Below are 15,552 nucleotides of genomic sequence, written 5' to 3' on the forward strand. Positions count from 1 at the left end.
ATTATCATTTGTCCTTCTCATTTTGATTTTTTACACTAACAAAATCTAGACACATAATTTCGCCAGCACTTTTTTTTTTTTTTTTTTGCGGTACGCAGGCCTCTCACTGTTGTGGCCTCTCCCGTTGTGGATGGAGCACAAGCTCCGGACATGCAGGCTCAGCGGCCATGGCTCATGGGCCTAGCCGCTCCGCGGCATGTGGGATCTTCCCAGACCGGGGCACGAACCGTGTCCCCTGCATCGGCAGGTGGACTTCTCAACCATTGCGCCACCAGGGAAGCCCGCCAGCACTTTTAAATCCAGGGTTATCTTCCTGGTAGGAAAAAGCAATGTGACACTGGAAAGAAAAATTTTTGAGTCATCAAAACATAGGTTCAAACTGCTACTTTTACAAGGTCAAATATTTAATGAGTTACTTTACCGCCCCAAGTCTCAATTCCACCTGTAGAAGTGGGCACTTGGAAGAGGGCTCGACAAAATTTAATTCCTATACCCTCAGGATATGACTACCACACCTAAGATACAAGATCAGGCTTGATAATTCACAGATTCAAGTAGTAGGACAGAGAAGATTACCGATGTTAATTGGTGCTCTTGCAAAGAAAAATATGTATGCACTCGAGACATCTTCCTTCCTGTAGTGCAGAGTAAAATAAGAGCTATCTGATTTTCTTCTAGTTATAATGAGGAAAAACAGTAACCAACAAAAGAATTTCCAGCAAGAGGAAAGAGACCTTTTGGAGACAAGAGAAAAGTCAGAACTCAGATCTTTGAATTTTCAGGTAATGTTTCTTAATTCTTTCTCTCTCTTTTTTTTTTTTTTAAAGAAGATGTTGGGGGTAGGAGTTTATTAATTAACTTATTTATTTTTGCTGTGTTGGGTCTTCGTTCCTGTGCGAGGGCTTTCTCTAGTTGTGGCAAGCAGGGGCCACTCTTCATCGCGGTGCGCGGGCCTCTTACTATCGTGGCCTCTTTTGTTGCAGAGCACAGGCTCCAGACGCGCAGGCTCAGTAGTTGTGGCTCACGGGCCTAGTTGCTCCGCAGCATGTGGGATCTTCCCAGACCAGGGCTCGAACCCGTGTCCCCTGCATTAGCAGGTGGATTCTCAACCACTGTGCCACCAGGGAAGCCCTCTCTTTCTCTTTTTTAAAGAACAGTTTTGTTGAGATATAATTCACATATCATACAGTTCACCTATTTAAAGTGTATGATTAAGTGGTTTTCAGTATATCCACAGAGTTGTGCAACCATCACCACAATCAGTATTAGAACATTTTCATTATCTCCTCCTTAAAAAAACCCATACCCATTAGCAGTCACTCTCTTCCCCCTTCACCTCTATCCCCCACTAATTTACTTTCTGTCTCTAAATTTGCCTATTTTTGACTTTTTTTTTAAAGAGCTCTTTATTGGAGTATAATTGCTTCACAATACTGTGTTAGGTTCTGTTGTACAACAAAGCTAATCAGCCATATGCATACACACGTCCCCATATCCCCTCCCTCTTGAGCCTCCCTCCCATCCTCCCTATCCCACCCCTTTCTAGGTCACTGCAAAGCACGGAGCTGATCTCCCTGTGCTATGCTGCTGCCTCCCACCAGCCAACTATTTTACATTCAGTAGTATATATACGTCGATGATACTCTCACTTCCCCCCAGCTTCGCCCTCCCACCCCATGTAATCAAGTCCATTCTCTATGTCTACCTCTTTATTCCTGCCCTGCAACTAGGTTCATCAGTAACTTTTTTTTTAAGATTCCATATATACGTGTTAGCATACAGTATTTGTTTTTCTCTTTCTGACTTACTTCACTTTGTATGACAGACTCTAGGTCCATCCACCTCACTACAAATAACTCAACTTGGTTTCTTTTTATGGCTGAGAAATATTCCATTGTATATATGTGCCACATCTTCTTTATCCATTCATCTGTCGATGGACACTTAGGTTGCTTCCATGTCCTGGCTATTGTAAATAGAGCTGCAATGAACATTGTGGTACGTGACTCTTTTTGAATTATCGTTTTCTCAGGGTATATGCCCAGTGGTGGGATTGCTGGGTCGTATGGTAGTTCTATTTTTAATTTTTTAAGCAACCTCCATACTGTTTTCCATAGTGGTTGTATCAATTTACATTCCCACCAACAGTGTAGGAAGGTCCCCTTTTCACCACACCCTTTCCAGCATTTATTGTTTCTAGCTTTTCTGATAATGGCCATTCTGACCTGTGTGAGGGATACCTCATTTTAGTTTTGACTTGCATTTCTCTAATAATTAGTGATGTTGAGTATCTCTTCATATGCCTCTTGGCCATCTGTGTATGTCTTCCTTGGTGAAATAACTATTTAGGTCTTCTGCCCATTTTTTGGACTTTTTATATAAATGAAATCATACATTATGTGGTCTTTTGTGACTGACTTCTTTCACTTAGCATTATGGGTTTTTTTTTTAACATCTTTATTGGAATATAATTGCTTTACAATGGTGTGTTAGTTTCTGCTTTATAACAAAGTGAATCAGCTATACATATACATATATTCCCATATTTCCTCCCTCTTGCATCTCCCTTTCACCCTCCCTATCCCACTAGCATTGTTTTTAAGGTTCATTCATGTTGTAGCATATATCATTACTTCATATTTTTTATGGCCTAATGATATTCCATTGTATGAATATATAATATTTTGTTTATTCATTTATCAATATATAGACATTCGGTTTGTTTCCCACTTTTTTTTTTTTGGCCGCACCATGTGGCAGGTGGGATCCTAGTTCCCCAACCAGGGATCAAACCCATGGCCCCTGCCATGGAAGCGCAGTTTTAACCACTAGGCCCGCTAGGGAAGTCCCCCACTTTTTACTATTATGAATAATGCTATGAACTTTATAGCATTTATACAAGTTTTTGTATGGACACATGTTTTCAATTCTCTTGGATATATACCTATGAGTAGAACTGCGGGGTCCTAAGGTAACTCTCTTTAACATCTTGAAGAACTGTTAGGCTGTTTTCGAAAATGGCTGCACCATTTTACGTTACCACCAGCAGTGTATGAGGGTTCCAATTTCTCCACATCCTCTTAATTCTCTTTTAACAGCTATAGATATGAAACATATTATAGCATATATAAACATTCTTTAGCTGCAGGATCCCCAAAGATTTCTTATTTTGACATGTGTTACTTCTGAAGTGGTTTACCTCTGGAAAATACCCCCAGATGGAGTGACTGGAAAGTTGAATGCTACAGAACATCAAAAGTTAAGCCCTAGTTCCACAATAACAATGTCTGGTAACTTGATCAACACCTCATATTGAGAGTATGATTGAGAATACCATGAGGAGTTGCAGATGGTAAAAAGTCTGTCACTCAACTAATTATACACCTAGATGAAAAAAGTACTTCAGAAAAGTACACAGCAAAATATATGAGTGTATATTAGCACAGTACAGTGTTCTAAGTTTTGAGATAAATTATATTTATGAGCACTGAAAGTATACGACAAAATGACAAAATTCAACAACCTGGAGCTGAATGGAATTTGGGATGTCATCATTAGCTTGGCTTCTTCAACTGATAGTTATACGAATAGCTGAAATCAGTTCAAAAAATTTCCCCTTTATTATAATGACATAAATGGGTACACTGGAAGTTGGGAGAAACCAGAACCAGATATTTGAATGTCTGAGGTAAGTAATCTTTCTCAATAGATGGCTTGAGAACTCTGACCAAAATTCTGTTGCCCACTCTTGACTGTACTGGCCCAACTTTATGTACTCACAGCCATGCCTGCTTCAAAATCCAATGAAATATGGATGAATCTTGAAAACAATCGTACTAAGTCAGCCAGACACTGACTTTACTTAGTCAGGACAAGTATTTTATGGTTCCACTTATATGAGGTACCTAAAATAGGCATATTCATAGAGAAAAAGCAGAATAGAGGCTATCAGTGGCTGGGGGTGGAAAGAAGGTAGTAAGGAGTTATTATTTAACGGGAACAATGTCTCTGGGATGAAGAAAAAGTTCTTAAATGGATAGTAGTGATGGCTGCACAACATTGTGAAAGTACTCAAAGCTGAACTGTACACTTTAAAATGTTTAAAATAGTAAATTTTATTTTATGTATATTTTGCCACAATAAAAAAAATCCAATGTAATAGAGACTGATTAAAAATGGGCAAAAGTGATCTTTTGGGGGTGATCTAAAACTTGATTGTAGTGACAGCCGCACAACTCTATCTATCTATCTATCTATCTATCTATCTATCTACTTATTGTCTGCACCACGAGTCATGTGGGATCTTAGTTCCCTGACCAGGGACTGAACCCACACCCCCTGCACTGGAAGCGAGGAGTCTTAACCATTGGACCACCAGGGAAGTCCCTGCACATTTACTTTAAGAAAAAAAAGAATCACTGAATCATACACTTAAATTATACTCCAATAAAGTTGTAAAAATAATATTCAATATAAGTTTGTCACACACAAATTCCTCTCCAAAAAGTAAAACAAAAATTCTGTAAAATGAATGTTGTATGTTGTTGCCTTTTAATTCCTAATCCAACTTTTCTGTTTCTCCTGGGCTGCAAATAATAACAACTAATATTTCTTAAGTACCTACTTAAAAGTCAAACATGCTACTAGGCACTTTATTATGTATTCTTATTTAAATTACCTCAACAAGTTACTAAGTGGTACTATTTCTACTTTAGAGGTGGGAAACAGTGTCAAATCAAGTACCCCAAGACTGCAAAGCTTTGGATAGTGAATCTGGAATTCCAACGCAGGTCTAGCTCACTTCAAAAATCTATTATACATTTTACAGCTATTTCAAAAAAAAAAATCTATTACACAGTACATCTTGCTACTCAGAGAGAGAGAATCTTAAGAAGCAGTGTTGTGTATTCATGTATTTGCACATGCAACTAACACATCCATTCCCCCCCAGACATTACATATATACTATGTGCCAAGTTCAGGGTTAGGTACTAGGATTAAAGGTGAAAAAAGAACAGGTCACTGTCTCTAACAATTTCATTCTGATAGGAGACAGACATGCATATAACTAAAGTACTTAGATGTTACAAGAACTCATTTCCTCTGCCTTCCCTATATTCCTGCTTTTCTTCCTCATAATGAAGAGAATTCAATTCATCCAGAGGCAAAAGCTAGAAGCCTGGAAATCATCTTTGACTTTTCCAGACTCTTAAATCTAAGTTACCAAGTCCTATCAATTCTATTATCTTCCTCTGAATGAGAAAATATGTAACACTGGTGTGTTGCTATTGGCAGCCATCTTGTGACCATGAGGGAAGGCAGCTTGCAGATAAAGCAGACACTGTGCACAGTAGAATACCGAGAGGAGAGCTAATTACACAGCTGTGCCACCAGATCAAACTACTTTGAAGCTAGTCCTGTTACACAGACCAATAAATTCCTTTAATGTTTAAGCCAGTATGAACTGGGTTTTCTGTTACCTAAACTGAAAATATCCTAAAGAATAGATAACTCTGTCAGAAGTGCTGAAATGAAATCAAAGTGGAGATATCCAATAAACAGGTGGACACATGGCACACAAATAAGAGAGCCAGAGTTCAGGCCAGAGCTGGAGATAAATATTTGAACAGGTAAAGGAGGTAATTGAAGTAATGTACAGGGATGAGTGTAACTGCCCAGAAAAAGAAATGAATATATACTCAGAAGGAAAAGAGCCAAGGATAGAACCTTGGGCAATATCTACATTTAAGGACTGGCTGGTCAGAGGAAACTAAGAGAGCTAGTGGAAAACTAGGAAAGCATGACATGTCAACAAATTAAAGGAGAGTAGTTAATTGTGTCCAACAATTACAGCAGAAAAATGTCCAGCTTTAAATTTACTGTTGTAAAAAACAAGAATGGCCAGATGGTGACAAAACTTTAGATTCATGCTTGTCAAGTTTTTGACTCATTGTTAGCCCCAAATCAAAATACAGGTCTGCAGCGAAAACTTTTAGAAGATCCTGAGAGGGAAGAGGAGGGACAGAGGTAAGCAAAATGAATTAATATCTACTGAGCTGCCTTTTATTTACTAGGCAATGTACAAGGCCCTTTATATTTATTCTCTCATTTAACCACATTAGAGAAATATTAATTTATTTTTAGTGAATTAAACTTTACAGATACAGTTGAAGCACTCTGTGTCACTTCCCCACCAAACCATTCTCTACCCTCCCTTCTTCCCTTCCCAGAGAAAGGCATCATGATGGATTTGTTATCACTCTATTACATATATATGTATCCATAAATAGTACATAGTATAGTATTTATTTATTCATTTGTTTGTTTAGGCCACACAGCACCTAAACAATTCCCTATTTCGTGTATTTTTAAAAGTAGCTCTTGGGACTTCCCTGGTCGTCCAGTGGCTAGGACTCCACGCTCCCAGTGCAGGGGACCCAGGTTTGATGCCTGGTCAGGGAATACTGAGGGAATTAAGAGGATATGGAGAAATTGGAACCCTCATACACTGCTGGTGGTAATGTAAAATGGTGCATCCCACATGCCGCAGCTAAAAGATTCCCGCATGCTGAACTAAGACCCGGGAGAGCCAAAAAAAAAAAAAAAAAAAAAAGTAGCTCTTGTATGTATCCTTTTTCATTTTGCTTTTCAATGTTTAATTTTTTAATATTTAAAATTTATCCAAGTAAATACATGAAGCACTAGTTCATTTGTTTTAACTGCTGTGTAGAACTCCACAGCAAAAATATTTGATTTAGTAATCATTCTCCAATTCAACATTTAGGCACCAATATGTTGATGTTTAAACCATTGCTGTGATTTCCACTTCTGGCCAAGATTCTGTAACACAGGACAGATTTGCCCTCTCACCTGAAATAACAAAAAACCTCCAGACAAAATACATGAAACAAGGTTTTCAAGACACTGGACATCAGGCAACAAAGGAGAGTGATCCCAGAGGGACAGTAAACAAATGAGGTGAGCTCTACAACTGCACTCGTTTATTGCCATAGGAGAGTTTCTTACTTTAAAACAACAACAACAAAAAAAAAACCCTTTTATTTATTTACTTTTTGGCCTCATGGTATGTGAGATCATAGTTCCCTGACCAGGAATGGAACCCGCACCCCCCGCAGTGCAAGCGCAGAGCCTTAACCACTGAACTGCCAGGGAACTCTGCCATAGGAGAGTTTCTAGGACATGATGTGGGGAGGGGGAAATGAGGCACAGCCAGGCAGACTCCTGAGTTCAAGAGAGGGAGATGAGGGTGTAAGCGTATAATGAGACAAAGGCAGCTAGATTTCAAAAAGGACAGAGTACCATAGAAGTAAGAACTGCAGAAAGATGGCTATCATAAAAAAGACAGGTTACGTATTCAGCATGTAGAGAAACTGGAATCTTCACACACTGCTGGTAGGAATATAAAATGGTACAATCACTTTGGAAAAGAGCTTGGCAGTTCCTTACAAAGTTAAACATAGAGTTACCATATAACCTAGCAATTCCATTGCTAGGTATACACCCAAGAGCACCAAAAACATTATCTCTACACAAAAACCTGTATACGAGTGCTCACAGCAGCATTATTCACAATAGCCAAAAAGTGGAAACAACCCAAATGTCCATTAACTGATGAACAGATAAACAAAATATGGTATATCCATACAGTGAATATAAAGTCATTGTACATACATATACAATGTATAATAGCCATAAAAAGGAATGAAGTGCTGATGCATGTTACAACATAGATGAACCCTGAAAACATTATGCTAAGTAAAGGAAGCCAGTCACAAAAGGCCCTATATTGTATGACTCCATTTATATGAAAAGTCCATAATAGGCAAATCTATGGAAACAGAAAAGTAGTTAGTGGTTGCCTAAGGCTGAGGAGAGGGGCAAAACAGGGAATGACTGCTAAAGGGTAGGTAGGTTCTTTTTGGAGTGATGAACATTTGCTAATCTTAGACTGCGGTAACAGTTGCACAACTCTGTGACTATACTAAAACCGCTGAACTGTATATAAATGGGTGAATTTTATGGTATGTGAAATATATCTCAATAAAGATGTTACAAAGTACAATGGATGATACTAAGAGCAGATTAGATATTACAGGAAAAAAAGACTAGACCAGAAGACAAAGCAATAAATATTATCTAAAATCAAACAAAGATGGACTTCCCTGGCAGTCCAGAGGTTAAGACTTTGGTTTCAATGCAGGGGCTGCAGGTTCGATCCCTGGTCAGGGAGCTAAGATCTCACGGCCAAAAAACCAAAACATAAAAACAGAAGCAGTGACCACCTAGAAGGGTGGAATAGGGAGGGAGACGCAAGAGGGAGGAGATATGGGGATATATGTATATGTATACCTGATTCACTTTGTTATAAAGCAGAAACTAACACACCATTGTAAGGCAATTATACTCCAATAAAGATGTTAAAAAAAAAAGAAGCAATATTGTAACAAATTCAATAAAGACTTTAAAAATGGTCCACATCAAAAAAATCTTTTAAAATGAAATAAAATCAAAGATAGAAAAAAAAGAAAAAATAAGAAGAGTCTCAGGGGACGAGGGGACAACTTTAAGTAGCCTAGTATACAGATAATTGGAGTCCCTCAAAGAGAGGAGAGAGATAAAGTCCACAAAAAAAATATATGAAGAAATAATGGCCAAAATGAGGACTTCCCCGGTGGCACAGTTGTTAAGAATCCGCCTGCCAATGCAGGGAACATCGGTTCCATCCCTGGTCCAGGAAGATCCCATGTGCCGCAGAGCAACTAAGTTCATGCACCACAACTATACATGCCACAGAGCAACTAAGTCCGTGCACCACAGCTACTGAAGCCCGCACGCCTAGAGCCTGTGCTCCGCAACAAGAAAAGCCACCGCGACGAGAGGCCCGCCTACAGCAACAAAGAGTAGCTCCTGCTCGCCAGAACTAGAGAAAGCCCACGCGCAGCGACTAAGACCCAAAACAGCCAAAAGAAGAATAAAGAGAAGAAAAGAAATAACAGTCAAAATGAATAAATGATGAAAACTATGAACCTACAAATCCAAGAACCTCAACAAACCCGAAGCACAAGAAACATGATAAAAACGACACCAAGGGACATCGTAATCAAATTGCTCAAAACTACTATGAAGGGACTTCCTTAGCGGTCCAGTGGTTAAGACTTTGCCTTCTAATGCAGGGGGTGTGGGTTTGATCCCTGGTCTGGGAGCTAAGATCCCACATGCCTCACGGCCAAAAAACCAAAACATAAAACAGAAGCAAAGAAGTTGTGGTACATATATACAATGGAATATTACTCAGCCATAAAAAGCAACGAAATTGAGTCATTTGTTGAGACGTGGAAGTATCTAGAGACTGTCATACAGAGTGAAGTAAGTCAGAAAGAGAAAAATATCGTATATTAACGCATGTATGTGGAACCTAGAAAAATGGTACAGATGAATCGGTCTGCAGGGCAGAAGTTGAGACACAGATGTAGAGAACAAATGTATGGACGCCAAGGGGGGAAAACCGTGATGGGGTGGGGATGGTGGTGTGCTGAATTGGACGATTGGGATTGACATGTATACACTGATGTGTATAAAAGTGATGCCTAATAAGAACCTGCAGTATAAAAAAACAAAAACAATTAAAAAAACAAGCAATACTGTAACAAATTCAATAAAGACTTAAAAAAAAAATGGTCCACATCAAAAAAAAACCCAAAAAAAAACATGATTACATGTAAAGATAAGGATAACATCAGATTTCTTGCTGGAACCAATGCAAAAGAGAAGACAGCAAGCAACATCCTTAAAATATTGAAAGGGTAAGCTGTGACGAAGTGAGAGAGTGGCAGGGACATATATACACTACCAAATGTAAATTAGATAGCTAGTGGGAAGCTGCCGCATAGCACAGGGAGATCACCTCTGTGCTTTGTGACCACCGAGAGGGGTGGGATAGGGAGGGTGGGAGGGAGGGAGACGCAAGAAGGAAGAGATATGGGAACATATGTATATGTATAACTGATTCACTTTGTTGTAAAGGAGAAACTAACACACTATTGTAAAACAGTTACACTCCAATAAAGATGTTAAAAAAAAAAAAAAGAAAAAATCTGACAATCTAAAATACCATACCTGTCAAAAAAAATATCTTTTAAAAACAAAGATGAAATAAAGACTTTTTCAGTCATTTTAAATTTCCTTTATCAATCTTCTTTTACAATTTATATTTATTTGTATCTTAAAATGTTCCCCTAATTATGGCCTCAAAGCTTATTTTGTCTGAAAACTATATACATAGTTCTACTATAGGTAAAATAGATAAGCAACAAGGATTTACTGTATAGCACAGGAACTATATTCAGTATCTTATAATAAACCATAATGCAAAATAATCTGAAAGTATATATGTAACTGAATCACTTTGCTGTACACCTGAAACAATACTGTAAATCAACTATACTTCAATTTTTAGAAAAAGTGTTATTAACTATAGTCACCATGCTGTACATTACACCTCCATGATTTATTTTATAACTGGAAATTTGTACCTTTTGACCACCGTCACCCATTTTTGCTCCATTCCCCACAGCCGCCCTGGCAACCACCAATCTGCCCTCTGTATCCATGAGTTGGGGTTTTTTGTTTTGTTTTGTTTAGATTCAACATATGAGGAAGATCATACAGTATTTGTCTTTCTCTGTTTCACTTATTTCACTTAGCATAATGCCCTCAAGGTCCATCAATGTTGTCACAAATAGAAAGATTTCCTTCTTTTTTATGACTAATCCATTTTGTGTGTGTGTGTGTGTACACATATATATCACATTTTCTTTACCTATTCATCCACTGATGGACACTGAGGTTGCTTCCATGTCTTGGCTATTGTAAATAATGCCACAAAAAACATGAAGGTACATTATCTTTTCAAGTTAGTGTTTTTGTTTCCTTTAGATAAATATCCACAAGTGGAGCTGTTGGATCGTATGGTAGTTCTAGTTTTAATTATTTTGAGGAACCTCCATACTGTTTTTCAAAATGGCTGCACCAATTTACATCATCACCAACAGTGCACAAGGATTCCCATTTCCCCATCCTCGCCAACACTAACTTCTTGTCTTTTTGATAACAGCCATTCTAACAAGTGTGAGGAGATAACTCACTGTTATTTTTTGTTCTGTTTTGTTTTTAATTTATTTTTGGCTGTGTTGGGTCTTCATTGCTGTGTGTGGGCTTTCTCTAGTTGCGGCGAGCAGGGGCTACTCTTCATTGCGGTGCGCAGGCTTCTCATTGCGGTGGCTTCTCTTGTTGTGGAGCACGGGCTCTAGGCTCGTGGGCTTCAGTAGTTTTGGCATGAGGGCTCAGTAGTTGTGGCTTGCGGGCTGTAGAGCGCAGGCTCATTAGTTGTGGCACATGGGCTTAGTTGCTCCAAGGCATGTGGGATCTTCCCGGGCCAGGGCTCGAACCCGTGTCCCCTGCATCGGCAGGTGGATTCTTAACCACTGCGTCACCAGGGAAACCCTCACTGTGGTTTTGATTTGCATTTCCCTGATGATTAGTGATGATGAACACCTTTTCATGTACCTGTTGGCCATCTGTGTGTCTTTTTTTTTTTGGCCGCACGTCTCAGTTCCCCAACCAGGGACTGAACCCATGCCACAGCAATGAAAGCCCAGAATCCTAACCATTAGGCCTCCAGGGAACTCCCCATCTGTATGTCTTCATAACCATTTATTCTTACTCTCCCCTTCACTAGTTTCTACTGATATTCCTAATTCTAACTGTATGCATGCCCTTGGGCTCAATCATGTACCTTTTCTTTACTTGCACTCACTCCCTACATAATCTCATATATTCCTATGGCTTTAAAGAGAACTATATGCTAATTCCCAAATTTATATTCCTGGACCTCACCTCTCCTCTAAAATTCTCTTTATATATTCAACTGCCAAATGCAAGGTGTGATACTTGACTGGATCTTGGTTTAAAAAGAAAATCTACAAAAGATATTATGAGGAACAACTGGGGAAATTTCAAATGGACTGGGTATTAGATAATATTAGGGAATTACTATTAATCTTGTTAGGTGTGATAATGGTACTGTGGTTGAATAGAAAATTGTCTTTCTTGTTTGGGGAAGCAAATTACCACAAACTTAGTGGTTTAAACAGTACAAATTTATTATCCTACAGTCTGGAAGTCGGAAGTCTGAAATGGGTCTCACTGGACCAAATTCAGGGCATCAGCGGGGACTCTTAATTTCTCCTGTAGTCTCTAGAGGAGTATCTATTTTTGTGCCTTTTCCAACTAGAGACCACCTGCTTTCCTTGGCTCATGGCCATTTCCCCATCTTCAAAGCCATCAAGGTTGGGCCCACTCCTCATGTTGCTATCTTTCTCTCTTTTGCCTTTTTCCATTTTAAGGACCCATGTGATTACACTGGGTCCACCTGGATAGTCCAGAATAATATCCATATTTTAAGGTTAGCTGATTAGCAACCTTAATGCCATCTGCTGTCTTAATTCCCCTTTGCCATGAAACTGAACATATTCATTGGTTCTGGGGATTAGGCTATAGACATCTTGGGGGAACGGGCGTTATTCTGCCTAACACTTCAATATTAAGTATTTAGAAGTAATGTCTAAAGCTTACTTTGAAATGATTCAGCAAAAATATGTATATGTTACTACCTATCAATGAGGCAAAACATTCATTGTTGACTCGATAGTAGTTCCATAGCTGTTCATTGTACTATTCTTCACATTTTTTCTACATATTTCAACATTTTCAAATTATTTTTAAATTGAGAAGTTTAAAGATTGTTTTAATTAAAAAAAAAAAAAAAGACAAGCAGAACAGAACAGACTCCTTTTTCAAAAGGAGGCCTTTAACCTGGCTACAGAGAACAGTAATGTGGATATATTTAATACGGACAGTGTGTGACATTCAATAGAGCAGCACTATTAAGGTGAAGTGCATGTAGACTTCCTGATACTGTGGATATGGTTACCAGCTGGGTTTGTTAGGGATTAAGTTGCTCTTTACATGTAGATGACAGGGTCCCACCTGAAAAGTGAGATCATTCTGAATTAGTTATCACGGTTCTACTAACTGCCTTGGAAAAAAGACACATCAGATGAGAAATCTGGACTCCTTATGTCTTGCTTTTATATTTAAAAAGGAATAAACAGTAGTTTTATAATATTTTTATAAATATAACTTAAAAAAATATAGATATATACATAGCTCTGGCTTGCCTTTGCTAGTGTCCTTTCATAGAACAAAGATTCCCTTTTCAACTGTAGGCACTAATAAAACTCGTTGCACATGATAAAATTTTCATGTTAATAAAATATGTAAAGATTAATCACCAAGTCCACTATATTCATCTATTCAAGTCCAAAAAGGACTTGAATAAAAGGTAAAAAGGAAAAAAAGTGATAGAGGGAGAATTCAGACTACACAAGTCTATGGGGTTCAGAATGGGATAATCCTAGTAAATAAATCCTTATGACAATTATAAACAGGAAGTGCTGAAACATCACCCCTTCTTATATTTTAAGAAGAGGCAATTCCTGGTTTGCTTTCTGCCACTGGGAGGCATCAATCAGCTACAGGTCTACCAAGACCTGTTCACTCCCATGTAATATTTTAAATAACTCCAAATCAGACAATCCACCAACACAGAAAGAAGGTTGGAGGAAATGAGAACCTCCATCTTAATGAAGGGATCAAGTAAAGATTTTCCTGAAATCACTCAAACAGCTCTGAAGCACCTAGTATGTACGCAGTAGTAAGAAATACAAGTAATTCGAGGATGAATTCAAGGATCATACGGTAGCTGAGAAATCTGGAGATGTGTTTACCCTCAGAGAAGAAGTAACCTAGTAATAATAAGAGTGCTATGATGTGGATGACTTCTAGAATCTAAGTCTCAGACTAGATAGCTGACTTCTTCCCCCTTCTTGCAAGATTCTTCTTGCTTCTGCCACATGAGTTACACAAATGTGAGGAGGTATCCTTTCCTCTATCAATCTTATTCTTTCTCTTGTATTCCATATTTATAATAGATACCATCATTCCCTTAATCAAGTTAGAAACCCTAAAGTCATGTGAGATGAATCCTTCCTACTTCATTCATTCAAATAACTTTTTCATAGATTCTAATATACATAATTTCCTCTACTTTAACCTCTGATATCAGGGCATATCTTATAATCAATGGCATCTAACAACTGACAGTATTTCTTCTTCCTTATTGGTTCATAAAATATTGACACATCTTAAAACCAATGGCATCTTCACATTTGCAGCAACAAGGATGGACCTAGAGATAGTAAGTCAGAGAAAGACAAATACCATATGGTATCCCTTACATGTGGAATCTAAAGTATGACACAAATGAACTTATTTACAAAACAGAAACAGACTCACAGACATAGAAAACTTATGGTTAACAAAGGGGAAAGGGGGTGGGGAAGGGAGAGATTAGGAGTTTGGGATTAGCAGATACAAACTATTATATATAAAATAGATAGGGGCTTCCCTGGTGGCACAGTGGTTAAGGATCCACCTGCCTATGCAGGGGACACGAGTTCGAGCCCTGGTCCGGGAAGATCCCACATGCCTTGGAGCAACTAAGCCCGTGCGTCACAACTACTGAGCTCGAGTGCCACAACTACTGAGCCCGTGCACCTACAGCCTGTACTCCGCAACAAGAGAAGCCACCACAATGAGAAGCCCGTGCACCGCAACGAAGAGTAGCCCCTGCTCGCCGCAACTAGAGAAAAGCTGTGCACAGCAATGAAGACACAACGCAACCAAAAATAAATAAAATTAATAAATTTTTAAAAATAAATTAATTAAATACAATATTAGGAGTTTGGGATTAGCAGATACAAACTATTATATATAAAATAGATAGGGGCTTCCCTGGTGGCACAGTGGTTAAGGATCCACCTGCCTATGCAGGGGACACGAGTTCGAGCCCTGGTCCGGGAAGATCCCACATGCCTTGGAGCAACTAAGCCCGTGCGTCACAACTACTGAGCTCGAGTGCCACAACTACTGAGCCCGTGCACCTACAGCCTGTACTCCGCAACAAGAGAAGCCACCACAATGAGAAGCCCGTGCACCGCAACGAAGAGTAGCCCCTGCTCGCCGCAACTAGAGAAAAGCTGTGCACAGCAATGAAGACACAACGCAACCAAAAATAAATAAAATTAATAAATTTTTAAAAATAAATTAATTAAATACAATAAATAAACAACAAGGTCCTACTGTATAGCACAGGGAACTATATTCAATATCCTGTAATAAATCATAATGGAAAAGAATATGAAAAAGAATACATATATATGTATAACTGAATCACTCTGCTGTATACCAGAAAGTAACACAACACTGTACATCAACTACAGTTCAATTTTTTTTTTTTACAGTTCAATTTTAAAACAAATATCAAAGGTATCTTAGAGTCCATGAAATACAATATTTATGAAATGCCTAATATTTATTATTAACATTTTTCTAGGCACTCATGGACTTAAC

The 15,552-nt window shown here is 38.5% G+C and overlaps 1 protein-coding gene across 1 annotated transcript in view; it reads right to left on the bottom strand.

Annotated features, from left to right (window-relative positions):
- The window catches only part of GATAD2B (GATA zinc finger domain containing 2B), a 73,969-nt gene that overhangs the window by 11,960 nt on the left and 46,457 nt on the right, over positions 1-15,552 (bottom strand). The gene's annotated exons all lie outside the window — the stretch shown is intronic.

The sequence above is a fragment of the Physeter macrocephalus genome, chromosome 4 (genome assembly GCF_002837175.3).
Source record: "Physeter macrocephalus isolate SW-GA chromosome 4, ASM283717v5, whole genome shotgun sequence".
Classification (NCBI taxonomy): domain Eukaryota; kingdom Metazoa; phylum Chordata; class Mammalia; order Artiodactyla; family Physeteridae; genus Physeter; species Physeter macrocephalus.